Below are 15,152 nucleotides of genomic sequence, written 5' to 3' on the forward strand. Positions count from 1 at the left end.
CTGATTTCATGGTAGTCTGTCACACACAGGAGACAACTCTGATTGTGAGGCATCTTGCATTAGGAGTTCTGACTCTAATTAGGGTCTTTCCTAAGTACAGATTGTAGTCATAAATATACACTTGTGGATGTTTGTGATGGGCTCTTGACTGGTGTAAATGAAGCCATGTAGTAAGCTGCTAGATTGGATTTTGCAAAGCCACCAGAAGTATGTCTGTAATAAGAAAGGGAACATGATGCAGAGCTTCCTAACACAAAACCAAATAATTTAGCCCTGAAGCTGGATGGAGTGAAAAAGAATCAGTGCAGAGCAACGGTAACAGACATATATTGCTTTCAGGATCCGAGTTAATCTTTCTCCGTCATGTTGAAAATTGGATTGCTCACAGCCATTTGGCATTGCAGAGTGGAGACGTGCCCCAGATGACCTAAAATCCCAAATGTGCTTGAAAGTCTTAGGAAATAGCCTCCTCAGTCACTCAAAAACATCTAAAACTGTTGCCCAGTATTTTGGGTGTGCTTAAAGGTAAGCCAAATCTGAACTTTTCCAGGCTACCCCTTAAAGTCTCTCAAGTGCAATAAGAATCATGCATCATAATTAATCACTCTTTAACATTGTCTGACATTGCTTAGAACATTTAATTCTAAAAAAAAAAAATCCTTCAATGTTTCTGAATTATGTAAGACTACTTTATGATCTGTACTTCATTCATGGGGACACTTTTAAACAGGCACGTGATTTTCCTATTCCAAATGAGAGGCAGTGAGGCTGTGAAGCCAGATGTTCATCACTCTACTGAGACACACGGCCTTTTGCAGAACAGTCTGAAGGCTATTATTATTACCAAATTTTAGAGGGGAGAAGACTTACAACCGGACTTACGAACTTAAATCTTAGAGCCATTTCAAAAATCTTACTTTTCAAAATGGAACTGTTTTACACATACCTAAGAAAGCCATATGAATTACATTAAAGGTCCTACTACCTGGTAAAGATTAACAAAGGGGTGGGGGAGGATTTAAAAACATTCTCTACTCACTAAAGCTCACAGATCGGTTGCTGCAAATTATTCTCAGATGTTGCCAGGAAGCGTTTTCACCTTCCTCTAATACTAAAACACAAACGCTTGCCCTTTTTTTTGTCTTGCTTTTACTTTCAGTGCGAGTTTTTGCCTTTATTTCTGGGCATGTTTGTACGCCTCATGAGCCTCTTCTTTCATACTGCTGAAATTTGCAGCACATCTGCTAAATAGTCTTATAAATGCATTTCCCCCCCTAAACAGAAACTTACCAGACATAAAAATGCAGCAGTGAAGCTGGGCAGGATAGCAGGAAGCCAGAAATCGAGAAATCTCAAAGATTTCATTAGGGTAATTGGCAGAGAGGTTTTAGAGGTTCTTCTAAAGCTTACACATATCAGACTCAGCATTCTGAAAATCAGCATAGATTCTTAATTATCTAAGCAAAGGCTGGAATCTTACTGTGTTGGGTACTGAAAGATGGCCAGGGAGATAAGAAACTGTTCTAGAAACCTGTGTTTGTGGGATATCATTGAAAATTTCATCCCAATTAGATATAGGGGAAAGGTAAGTAAAGTTCTGTATTTCAAAGGTCATAAAGCAGTGCAGTAGCAGAAATAGAAACAAACCCAACACCTACTTATATCCAGTGAAGAGCTACGAGAAAGCAAACACTAGCAGACGCAAGTCTTCTTATATTTATCATCTTCACTGAGTTCCTTTTGAATAAAGCAGCTGTACCAGAAGAACTTGAACTCTTGATTTTCATTAGCACACTCAAAACAGCAATAAATTTAAAGCCTTAAGCATCAAGTTTAGCCTTCTAAAGACTTCTCCTATATGTAATGGTCACTATAATCTTGATATTTTATATTTTATATATTATATTTTCCTATTATTTAGGCAAATGGGGTGAATTTTTTGTTCAGTGACAACTTCAGTCAACAATCTGTTTGTAAAACATTAAGCAGAACAATGTGAAATCTTGGTTCTCTGTTCAGAGATTAAATAAAAAAGAAAACAGCTGAAAACTTGCAAATGAAACTGAATAGTCTCATTCTAACCCCACACACATGGAAGTGGATCTCTCTCTCTCTTTAGCGCTGGTTTAGCAATCACCTCAGTTTCCTCCTTCATTTTGGAAATGGTCTGAAAGGTTTCCAGTTTTAGTCACTGTTGTGCAACCCTGGAAGGCTTTCAGCTCACAGACCAGAAATGTGACAAGTCAAAACCTTTTGAGTTGCTTTGGAACTGACTCAAATACTTGTTCCTTTAAAAAAAAAAAAAACCCACACCACACAATAAAATCTAAATAAATCTATTAAAAGACAGCATTGAGATTCTTCCTTCCTTTTCCCTTTCCTTTCCTTCCTTCCTTTCACTCTTCTTTGCAAACGGACCTAACTTTTCATGCTTACAGGCAGTCTTTCTGCTTCTAATACGTAATCCCCAGAGCAGGATTGACATATCATGATTCATCATCTGTGTATCTCACACCATGCACACCACATGCCCGCCCATGGAGGTGTTTGCTAGCATCTCCAACAGGTATGCTTCAGGAAACTGAGCTTGCAAATCTTTGTTCTTGCCTCACAAAATAGTCTTTATCATGCAAAACCTCTCACTCTGGCAGAATTAAAAGAACACAATGATGTTCACAGTTTCAGAAAGTGCCTGATATTCTCAGTCTGATATGGTCAGGCCTGTGAGCTTGATAAGCACAACTTTATGCTACAAGTGGGCTTTTTTTTAATCATTTAATTTTCCTCAGCTCCGCAGGCATCTCTACAAGGGGGGAGGCAGGGGGAGAATGCAAAATCCCCTGAACTGAACTCAGAGCCAGACCTTTAACAAGCAGGGACATAGGAGAGGGCTTCCCACCACAGAGCGTGACCCAGAGCACTTTCAGATCAGAACGTGCTTTTGTGCTGACTTTACAGGAGAGTAGCTCGCCCCAGCCGTGAGCTTCAGCCACAGAACTTTCTTGTATCCGTAGTAATGTCTTTGAAGCCATCAGAGCGAAGCTTTTCAATGGCTCAACTTTCCCTTTAAAATAAAAGTTTTGTTGTTCAGATCACTTCGGCACAGTGGTTGGGCTGCAGTTCACCAGTTGCCAATGGAACTCTGTCACATTTGTAACACACAGTTCTGCAAGAATCACCTTACGAGTTAACAACCTTCTTCTCCATCTTTTTGTGTATATAGAACTTTCAACAGCTGAAGAGCAGCTGCAAATACAGGAATGAAAGAAAACTTTGAATAGGCTAAGCTCAGAGCTGGAGCAAAAGGATACTCCATAGACTTGCTATTCAATGCCTCCACACAGAGACAATACTTAAAGTGTTTGTTTATTACGCGTGTTTAAAGATAAACACAAGTAGCACAGAGCAGCAAACCTTTGCACAGATTTTAAAACCATACAGTAGAGCGGCAATCTACACTGGAACAACTTACAGTAACAGATATATTGACATCTAATTTTAATAAGTGGAACCAGATCTCCTTAAAACAAAACAAATTAAAAAATAAAAAAAAAACAACAAAAAAGAAATAACTTTGGCCCCTTAAGTCTGAGAAGACAGACTTTTAAAGCTGCTCCATGACAAAGGCTACTTGCCTGTTTCAGAGCCACAGGACAGGTTAAAAGTGAACCAGCCCACTGCTTACCACTCAGAGAAATTTCCCAAAACTGTAGAAAGCTGAAAATGTCTATTTTAATTTATTCACACTGTGTGCACTGCTTGGTTTTAGCCAGAAATGAGCAGTGGAAACACTGAAATACCATGAGAAATGGAAAGTGCTGGCAACTTGAAACTCCTGATTTTGGGCCTCACTGCCATTCTTTGTCTCAGACAATTTGGCAGGAGTGAGACCTAAAATTGACTCCTGGGACTCTCTTCCTCTTTTTAACCCTCAGCTCTCAGCAGCTCCAGTACCAGGGTGACTGGACACAGCATGTGCTTGATAATATGATACAGCATCAGTCCATCCTGGTGCAGATGTGGGTAGGTACATGTGGCACTCAGGTTGGGTGCAGCATGTGAGCAGCCCCAGTGCACCTGCAATCCTAAAGCCAATCCTTAAAGGTGACCCTGATGTACTTCTCGTGCAGCTTTCACCTGCAATGGAGCGGCTGGATCCATGCAGGAGCACTGTTATTTCCTCCTGCCTGAAAATTCCTCTTTCTGGTTCTCTTTCCATCAGCTGTGATCCATTTGCATTTTGGAATTGAGCTGACTGGATCATTTCTGGTCAAACCTCTGCAGCCTCATTTCTTAAAGATGGTATAGCTGGTTCCTATCTTAGACCTGAAAATCTACCAGATGTGTAAACATGAAAATAGATTAAAAGATGTATTATAAATACTGTGACCTTCCTTTGGAAATCAGTAACCAACCTACTCCTTCAGCAGGCAGAATCCCCTGGGTTTTAATGCATGTTAGCTGTAAAGCGACTGAATACAAGTGTTAGCACTAATTATGGTTTCCTTCTCCCTTGTCCCTGGACACACTGATGCCTGCTCCGATGCTCAGTGAAGGAGGTTAATTTCAATAGTTCTGCAGATGTGTGCAGTAGAATTTCTCCAAACATTAAATCTTACGGATTACATTCAGCCTACAGAGGCAGAGAAAAATCCTTCGAGGAACTTTTCCACCAGACCTTGTTGGGAGGGAGCAGTAGAAGAGTTTGTTGCAGCTTTTAATAGACATGATGTAATGTAATAATATATTCAACACTAGGTAAGTGACAGGTCACGAACAATCAGATTAGATAATGCTGACCACTTTCATTTAATGGAGCCAACACCCGCAGCTCTGTTATTTGCTGCAGTTCAGTGCTGTTAAATCTCTTCTCAAAACACAACACGTCATTAATAATGTAGGATGTTGGGGGCGGGCAAGGGCTGATATTTTAAAAGGTTTCTTCCAATCTCAGGGACTGTTTCCTTTACGTCACATTGTGCGGTTCTGCTTCCTGAGGCAGAAAGTGTACTCTTTTTTTCCTGTTTTCTGGAGTACATTGTAAACCAATGTAAACCAGGGAAGGGCACTGTGACACAAGAACACGGAATCACTATCTTTCTAGTTGTGCTCTTTATTCATGAATGTCTACAGAGCAAGAAATATACAGATATAGGGCTGTAGTTCTTATAATTCTACAGTGAGCTCCTGCAGTCCTATCTACTTCAGTGCTCCCTGGTCTGGCATCTCTTTATTTGTGCACACAGCAAAAATAACTGGGAGAAGAAAAGGTTATGTGGCTTTAACCAAAGGATTGTGTGAAGATCAGAGAACCCGTTATATAGCCTGTGCAAGTTTTAATCCTGCCAATTCAAAAGGCTGAAGCTTTGACAATGGAAAGCCTTGTGTTGGTGTCAATGGTGCTTGGATCAGATGCCTCGCTATTGTGTTTCATATAAGGAATAGAATAAAATAGAATCCCAAGTTAACAGCATGAGTGAGCTCTGTTCAACACATGAGAGAAGGAAGATATGAGTAGGAAGCTTGAGGATATCTGATTTTTTTTTCCAACCCTAGCAGACAGTTCCCTAAGATGTAGCTTGACGCCGGTTATTGACTTCTAAGGGCTATCCCAGGCACACAGGAGCACTTGCAAGTTTCTGCTGATCTCGACTTTGGGCTACTGACCGCAGCAGGAATTCCATTGTAATACCCAGAAGCTGTCTCAGCCCACCTAATAAAACATCTCAAATACCAATTAAATCACCAAAGCCTTTACATTTTCAAATCTAAAGTAGGGTCTAACGGTGGAAAACTCCTTTTGTATTACTTCCTTGAAGAAATGGAAAGGAAAAAAAAATCAAAATAAGTCATACACATAAAATGAATTGCATCCACTATGACCTAGTATTTTAGGAAACACCGCAAACCAGAAAATTCCATGACTGACATTAACACGTGCAGTCAGATAAACCAGGTAATCAAATACTGTGCTTCAAGAAGTTGATTTATCGATTATTACTAGAGTCAAGAATGACTGCTTACTTTACTGAGCAGCTTTGTACAAGTCTTGTTTGCGAATATAGATAAAGCAGAAGTCCACCTCTGATATGAGGCTTAAATATGATTTTCTCCTGAGTCCAGTAGAGCACATCACGTAACTCATATGGTTAGAGCTGCTCAGTCAAGGCCCATGGTCCTACATGGCATCCTGAGTTTCAGGTTCTTCATTCAAATCAAAATACGTGTTTGTCGGGCTACATGTGTCATCACTTTTTAAAAGTCTGTGAAACAAATTAAATGGTTTCAGAGATCAGAGGCCTGATCCAAATCCTACTGAAGTCAGCAAAGGGGTTGTCTTTGATTTCTTGTTTTGGATCCGATCTAGCTGTTGGGTTTCTTAGTATCACCACAGGCAGTATCCATCGTGGCTCTTCAGAATTGGCTTGGCCTGCTGGAATCATAGCAAATACATTCTAGGGAACAAGAGCTTTTTAGAATCTTCGTTTTCTTTGGTTCGCAGACTTTGGCAGAATGTGGACTTTCCATATTGTTACTTAACTCCACACAGTCTATAGGTAATTTAGGAATGGGATGCTTCTTTCAGAGGTAGCTTTCAACACCTTGTCGACCAGAAGGCTGAACTCCTGTGTATACAACTTCATGACCCACAGTCTCAGCATGGTTGCATGTGATCTGGAAAGGCAGGTTACTCTGAAACTCAGTAGTTGTTTTTTCAAAACTTATACTCAGCATGATGTTGGCTACTCTTGTTTTCAACTCTGTCATTCTATTCCCAAATTCAGCAGTCTAATTTACAGTATGTTGATGTTTTGAAAGTCAGATAATGAAAATAATGTGGAACTGGAAAATCACGTGTGCGTGTTTGGACCGTACATTTAAGAATTTTATTTTTACCTCAGTGTGCAAGTTGCATAACTTCCTTTTCAGTCTCTTCAAGCTGTCCCACAGTTTATTCTTGAGCACCTCAGTGAGTTTCTGGACGCAAGGACTAGTCTTCAGAAATGTGAAGGAAAACAGAATCTCCTTTTAAAGCTTGTCTCTTCTCCCTCACTTTTAAAACATCTTTAGCTAAGTCACTCATCCCTCTAGAGACAGACATTCATCATGAATCAGAGTTGCGTTTCATGTATGCCAATGCCCACTCTTTAATGGTGGTCCACATCAAATATTTAATGGGGTAAACTTTATTCATAATTTATGACACCATATACAAAGTTTCTCCTCTCCATTCTATTCAAAACCTTGTGAAGCAGACAGATTTAGTGCTTAATTCTTAAGATCCTTTTCAATATTTGCACTGACACTAACTGTGACACCCTGATGAGACCCTTCAATCACAGGCAGTCAGTTTCTTCAGCTCCTGAAGGACTTGAGAAGAATTCCAGGCCAGGCATGTGAAGTGAGGACAATCTAAGAGCTAAGGCATTGGGTTTAAATGTAAGAAAAACATTGGTGCATATGCTGAACTAGAAGCACATAATAAGAACAAATGTAAGCCTGCTTCAAACCTTCCCAAGACTGAAGCCAGAGAGGGAAAATACTTGTTGAAGGCTTTACAACAAACCATTGGAGAATGCAACAAACTGGTTTTTTGGTCCCATCATAATGAATTCAGGAAATCCCTCAGCTGTCTCTGGGAAAGTGAATATATCATTGTTAAAAAAATAAACTGTTTCCAAAAGTGACAGTAGTTATTTAAAAAAAAAAATACCTTTAATAAAAACTGAATTGAGGTGTTCCTGATAGTATTTTTTCTTCCTGTGTTTTACATAGAGGCTGACTCTGCCTTCCTCGGTGTCCGTGGTGTGTACCTCTATGACTGATCTTTGCATTAAGATTTTAACTCAGCAGTACTACTGACTGAATGAGCTACTTAGGGGGGGTTGAGCTCACTTCAAGATGTTTGTCATAAACCTGCTCAGTCAGTTGTGTTTTTCCTGTTTTACTTCTCAAAGGCAAACACTGTGAACAAGCAAGCAGATCTTATCGAGGTAATGTTAACAAAAATACATCAAATAAAAATCTGCCACATTACAAATGTCAACACTGACAAAAAAAAAGATATCTAAACTACACTACAGTTCATTTTATTGACAAAGCAATTTCCAAAGATAGTTTTGAAAAACAGCTTTTCTGATTTTCCTCATAGGTGCTACGGACCTGTGAAGCAAATGTCTCTCTCATTTATTACACATTAATTTTATGGGGGTGCTGTCATTAGAGATAGCAGCATGCCTGAGCATAATTTTTCTCTCTAGTTTGAAATTTACTTTCACTGTCACCTGAACCACTTCAAACTCAGTGGGAATTAGATAAATGATTGGTCAACAACATTAAACTCAAAAGTGATATACCCAGCCTAAGGGGGAGATGTTTGATGCTGTATTGTCCCTGGATCATTTTTACTCCTGTTTAGACTGAGTAAAACTGAGTAAAAACATCACTTTCCCCTGCCATAAAGCCAGAGTCACTCAAAAGTCACACAAATCCGTAGGTGATTAATTAAACCTCAAATTGCTATCAAATTGCTGACAAGCTCCAAATCCCATGAGCTTGGACTGGTGGCATTCTCTCTCAGGAACATTTTGTATAGTGCTAAGCTGTATTCGCTTCTTACCAAAAAGGTCTTCAGGGAATGAAGTCTGTGAAAAACATAAAGTGGTGTTTCCCACAGAAAAAAACAAGTCATACCACTTGGGTGTCTTAGTCTGGGAGCAACTGCAATTCTGATTACGCTCAGCGGAGAAAGTACAGATTAAGGAGACTAAAAAGTCATCTCAAAGGTTCTGGAAGGAAGCCAGAAGTACCATAACAAAGGGAAAGCAATCTGAAAACAATAATGTCACAAAACATCCCACAGAAAGAAGCAAGGATGAAATCTCCAGTCCATATGAATGCTGGATAGATGAAGTTATCTCCCAGCTACTGCCAGCACAAACATTATTTATGAAGCTTGACAGCTGCATAGCAATTAGGAGAGGAGCTTGTGTTTACTTGTGTTTAAAGGCAGAAACGGCGAGTGGGTTCCAGCAACATTATGACGCGTGTTGATAATTATGATATTATGCCATTGATTTGGTCTTCGGGTGTTTTTCAAATCAGGGCTTGAGATCTCTTTGTTCTCCTGTGTAAAACTCCGCTTTGAGGTCATTCTTCGCCTTACACACCCTTGGCTGTTTATGAACATCCTCGCAAAACTCAAAACCCATTTCCCATTGAGGAAGACAAGAAACAAGTTGTGTCATTGTCTGGCTCAATTGTTCTTCATAACTACATAATAATTCCAAAGAGCGGAATACTTACTAGCTTGAAGTTCTATTGTTGTAAAAGTCTCCTCTCGACAATGAAAAGGTGTGCATGTTACCAGACATGTGATTGCGGAGAATTTGTGGTTCATATTAAATGAAAATGAATGAGAATGACATTCCTTTATTTGAAAGGAAAATTGGTAGAAGGTTCAAGTGGAATAGTCACCTATTTCTGCTGTCTTATAAACAAAATAGATGGTTTTAGATACCTATGTGTGGCAGAGGTCCCCTACTGACATCCCAAAGGATGCCAAGCCAAGTCTTTTACACTTTTAGCTTCAGTGTGAAGGAGCAGATTTTGGAATCATAACCTGACATTTCCTTAAAGCTGCAGGCAACGTATTCTCCTGTCCTGACCTTACACATCATTGCTCCTAGCTATGGCTGCGCTATATTAGTTCAGACAGCACTTTGGGATCTTTCAGAAGAGAAAAGGATTGTTATTACAGAAGTTGGAAAAATGTCAGCAGAAGGGATGAAATATTGTCCCATGCCTTTGCCATACTGAACAGGGAATCTTTTCTTCCAGTGTTGGTTTAGGACTTAATCCTGTAAGGTCTTGTCTGTCAGCAAATACAATCAGGTTTAAGAGCATGAATAACCATCCTAGAAATCACTGGAAACTATTTTGTTAGTGTAAAATTAAGCAAGTGCGGAAGTTCTCCAATAGACTTGGACCAGAGTACTCAGCACCCTGCAGAAATGAACCGTTAGTTCTTAGAACCATTTATTGTGTCCAGAACAGCCATTCATTAGGGCTTTGTGCAGAAAGGTTGAATTTCACTCACTTGGAATAGTTTCTTTCTAACCCCCTGAGACACACAGACTCTGGTTGATTTGGAAAACAAAATGATTAATGGCATTTTACAAGTTTTTCCACTAAACACATTTCGGTTGAAGTCTGTCACAAGCTAAAGAATTTGCAGGAATAGTGTCAATCTGATGACATAGTGGCAATAAATCCTATTGTACTGGATTACGTTTTTAGCCATTAAAATGCTTTAACCTATTGTCATCCAAGTAGAACCACATTCCACTGGCTGTTCAAAAGGTTCTGATTTCAGTCTTGATTGTTACCAGGGAAACTGCACCTCAACCCAAAACTGTGCTGCACCAATCATTTCACTCAATTTGAACAGACTTATGTAGATAAAGCAAAGCACTGATTATTTATTCTTATTGGAAAAGACTAAATAAAATCTTTCTGAAACCTGAATGACAGAAACTTAGAGAAGCTGTTTGACATTTGCTTGGTTTTGGTTTTTTTTCACATGAGGTACCAAATGCCTCATTTCTTTGGGGAATAGCTAGCTGTGGTGACAAAATGCCATGAGAAGATTAATATTCTTAGTCTATCCAAAGCAAGACTGCACTAGAAATCTCACCGCAGGCCACTCCTGGAAAGAGTTCTCAGTTGTAGAAAACTAAAACGATTTTCATTAATAGTCAAACAACTGGTTAAGGCTTTGAGTGGAAATATAAATATTTGGATTTTCCCATTGAGATTTCTCATGGAAAGTAGGCTGTATTTTATAGCATCTACTTTTATATATGTTAAGTGAATATCTCAGTTGTAGATTTGTTTTCATTTGAGCTATCTTTGAGTGGGAAAATGATAGTGAGAAAATGTGCATATTCTCCCATAACTGCTGCAGATCAACACTTCTTGGACAGCAAAATGGGCCACCTGACCATGTCAGAAACCAGGTCCATAAAGTGGCTTCACCTTCCCTGGAGGTGTTTAAGGCACAGGTGGACGAGGTGCTAAGGGACATGGTTTAGTGTTTGATAGGAATGGTTGGACTCGATGATCCGGTGGGTCTCTTCCAACCTGGTTATTCTATGATTCTGTGATTCTATGATTCAGTCCTGATCACTGCCAGGATGCAGGTCTTGCAAAGAAACAAGGTGATGCTGGCAGTGCAACACAGAATCAGTACCCTGACATTGGTGCACACAGAACTAAGTGCCAATTTTGAAAAAGTTTGAGAGGGAACATTTTTAAAAAAGGCCTGGAGCTCCTTTGTGTTCTAAGTTGCCTCAGGAGTGGAAATGTCTTTATTATACATGGAAAATTTCCAACTAATTTTACCCTTTTATCAAGGTGAGTCTTGATTTCACACTGCCTAGTGAATTCCTCGGTTTTCCTTTTGGGGTGCAGGAAAACTTGCCTGAAAAATGGCTGTTCACTGAAATTACCTCTATTCAGTTTGTTTCCCAGACTGCTGATTTTTATCAAATGTCAATTCTTAGATCTCCTCAGGCTAGTATTGACCTACTATCCTCTGCCATGCTGACAGCAAAGAGAAACCAAAAATGCAATGCTTCCTCAGATGAATCTTTCCACAGGAAATTAAGGGCTGAAACATTCTCCACTCTTCCAGTTCTCCAGTCCAGCGTGTCACCACAAATAACATATGAGTAGCTGAAGCATATTCCCCCCTGTCTACACTCTGAAAACACGAATTTAACTGCTTGGAAAAGAGGAACCAGTGCTACTATTGTGACTGCAAACTACAAAAAAAAGAGCAGTTCCTTGTGAAAAGCAGCACAATGGCTTCTTTGGTTACAGCATCGCTTCCTGCCAGACAGGATGGACAACTAGCCTGCTTTTACAATATAAGATGAAAAGATGAAGAATCAAATCAAGCTTTTATCCAAATTTAGAAAGCAAAGTGAAAAGTAATATGAGACTGTTTTCATTTGTTTGGCTTATTTGTATTTATCTTATGGCATTTTAGTTGCACAATAGGTTACTGGATATGGATGCCCTGCTACCAAACAGTCTCACCAAAAGCCATGGTGAGAATATTGGGCAAGGAAGGTAACTGATAAAAGAAAGAAGGGTAAGGCAATGGCCAGTGCAGAGAATCTTAGTCATGATGGAGACAACTGAGCAAGATCAATCAGCAGTATTCTGTTGGAAGGCAGAAACTTTCTTAGTATGAAGTGTTTTCTAACTGATTTCCAAAAACCATTTAGAATCCCTTCTAGCAGAGAGTTTCTGAGATTTCAACCCTTTTTCTAGTAACACTTCCTTTGCAAAGTTTATTTCTTTGGTAACAATTTCCTGAACAAATGACTCATAGATCAGTCCCTGCTCTTTCTGTCTCAAGAATGATGGATATAGAAATCTCAGTAAGAATTTGACTTGTATTTCTGACATTTTTTTCCCTTGTGTTGCAGTGCTGAGTTGTTACAGCTACACTAATGAAGCCCATCTAAAATATGGATTGCCTGGACATTGCCTGAATTTAGCAAGTTTGCAGCTGGTTAACTCTGATTGATCAACTGACATTTGCTAAGCAGTGCTAAACCATTTATCAACATGTACTATAATCTTGGTTTTGACAGTACATAGATCAATTGCCTGATCTCTAGGGAGCCTGGCTGACTTAGTAGCAACAACCTTGTTACATCAGTACATTCATATCCTTTCAAAAGCAGTAATGAAACAAGTGCATCAGAATGTTTACACCCATTAAAAAAAAATTACCATTGGCATTGTAGTAGGTGTCATGTAGATGCCCTAAGCATTCTTTGCAATGCTTTAAATCATTTCAATAGAAACAAAGGGAAGGGAAACGGAAAGAAGATGCAAAAGTTCTGTAAGGTTAGTTAGTGAAGCCTCTGCAAGCCATGAAAGCTAAAGAATTTCCCTCCTTTCCTTCTTTCAGTGACTAAGTTCTGTTACTGTAACTAGCAGTAGGAATGTTTATCCCCACCAGAACCGAAGCATTTATTTCCTCTTCTCCACCTCCTACAGTCACTTGAAAAAAAGCACTTCCCTCTCCATTCTGACTCTGGCAAGAAAGTTTATAGTAATACTACAAAAACACTATCTATAAAATAATTTCTTTTTTTTTATTTAAGGTTTCTAGTCTCACTTTGTATTGCCATCCCCTCAGGGAATGAATCAGGGACAATAAGAAACCCCAGCTTAAAGTTCTCAGGAGACCATACTACTGGAAGAAAGGAAGATGATGTAACACAAGGACATTGCAAACTTTCATAGTAATGGTCATATGGACAAACCACCCCTCTCTAATCTGGATCACTTCTGTCTTCTTCCTAGGCTCACAGTTCTGTCGTAGCTGCTGTCATGGGAGGAGAGATTCAATCCAAAACTGCAGCACAGGCACAAGTGCTTGATGAAGTTTAACAACAAAGAAGATGCACTAGCCAGTACGATATAATAAAACCCATGGCAAGGGCATTGCAGCCCATACAGTGAGCAATATTATGTTTGTATTGTTGTTCTCTGCCATCTTTCAACTTGCTCTGTCTGTTGGTTTGGTATTACAGGTTATCTTCAGCAGGCACATTTTGGCATTATGACAACCCTAAATATACTGCAAGGAAAAGAAATCTTGTCCACCAGTTTGCCTTCCATATGACCTTCCCAGGGCATCAGCCTACTTAGAAAAATATTACAGAGTCCTCAGTACAGTTTAAAATGTTTGTTCAGGATTTAGCAGTATAGTAGCAGGGGTACCTCTAAGGTGAATGAATGTAATTCTCCCTTTCTTACCTTTTTTTGCAGATTTTCATGACATTCTAGGAGTCAGAATCTCTCAGCAAACGCCCTACATAGATACATTTGTGCACAAGACCTCATGCACAGACCCTTGGATCTAACAAAGTAGTGTTCATTCTTGTATTTCAGGCCTTCACTACCAGGGCCCCTCTACTAGAATTGTTCCAAACACATTGGTCGCCCAGATGAGAATCATGGTGCAAGCTCTGGGGCAAAATGATTCTTCTGACTCACACTCATCTCAGCCAACATTTCTCACAGTCTGTAACCTTCAATTTCCTCTGGTATGAGCTGAAAGTGCCTCTGCTGGTTTGCCCTCCTAACTTAAGAATTCATGCGGGCAGGTTTGCAGCACCTCAGCTTTGTTCCTCCCCTGGTAATAGCAAACTGAACAAACCTCACCAGAAATAGGCAGACAGAAGAGGAAGAATGTAGGAACTACCAAACTGGACCAGTTCCACAGTCTGCATAGTCTTCTATCCTGTTTCCAGCAGCACCTAATACCAAATGCTCCAGAAAAGCCTTGCAATAGGCAGCTTTGGAAGAATTCCTCTCCTCTAACAAGTTCTTATCCTGATCTTCAGTAATTACAGGCTGGCTCCAGTCCTAAAATTACACAGCTTAATATTCCTCCCAAACATGTATTCATACAAGTGCTAAAGCTCTGCCTCTTCTTAATATTCAAATGAACACAAACTCTCCTTCTGAATTTTAGAGAAAGTGCCTTTCTAAACAACCACTAACAAGCTGACAGGTTGCAATGCAAAACACACTTGCAGTTAAACAAGATAAGCAGTTTATTCCCATACAGATTGTTAAGTTAGTTTAAAACTCTCTAAGGTAACAGAATTTCTGTTTACATGTACACACGCAGTGACAAGCACAGTTAAGGAAATGAGAAATGGGCTTTACCTTAATGCCTGCTGAGATCTGAAAGAATCTTTACTTCACTCCCTCCTTTCTTTTTCTGTCTCTCTCCCTCTCTCTTGCATGGCTGGACTGACAGGTTGGCAGAGCTGAGAACGACAGGTTGGGTTTGTTTTTTTAGGCACAACTCCTCCCCCTCTCAAAGAGAGAAAAAAAAGAAGCAAGACTGTTTGGGAAAAGTTCACAGAAAATCCCATCTTTCAACACATTAGAACTGATGAAAAATACACTGCATTTGGGAGTCCAGCACTTTTCAGATTTTATTTTCTCAAAGAGGCTCAAGGTCTACTTTGCAATAAGTATGAAGTGACCAGAGGATTTACACCGGGAACTAACATGACCCAAATCCTTCCCCCTTTCTCTGATAACTGATCCAG

The 15,152-nt window shown here is 39.6% G+C and overlaps 1 protein-coding gene across 3 annotated transcripts in view; it reads right to left on the reverse strand.

Annotated features, from left to right (window-relative positions):
• Positions 1 to 15,152, reverse strand: part of KCNJ16 (potassium inwardly rectifying channel subfamily J member 16) — a 32,775-nt gene that overhangs the window by 5,503 nt on the left and 12,120 nt on the right. Inside the window, exon 2 of one of the 3 annotated variants that reach the window (XM_069872493.1) lies at positions 14,761 to 14,864. The exons of 1 other annotated variant lie outside the window; for it this stretch is intronic. The gene's annotated coding sequence lies outside the window, so the exon portion shown is untranslated. Of the gene's footprint in view, positions 1 to 6,897; positions 6,981 to 14,760; positions 14,865 to 15,152 lie in introns of those variants that run through there. One more of the 3 variants, XM_069872494.1, reaches the window with a different exon arrangement.

Source organism: Phaenicophaeus curvirostris, chromosome 19 (genome assembly GCF_032191515.1).
Source record: "Phaenicophaeus curvirostris isolate KB17595 chromosome 19, BPBGC_Pcur_1.0, whole genome shotgun sequence".
NCBI lineage: Eukaryota > Metazoa > Chordata > Aves > Cuculiformes > Cuculidae > Phaenicophaeus > Phaenicophaeus curvirostris.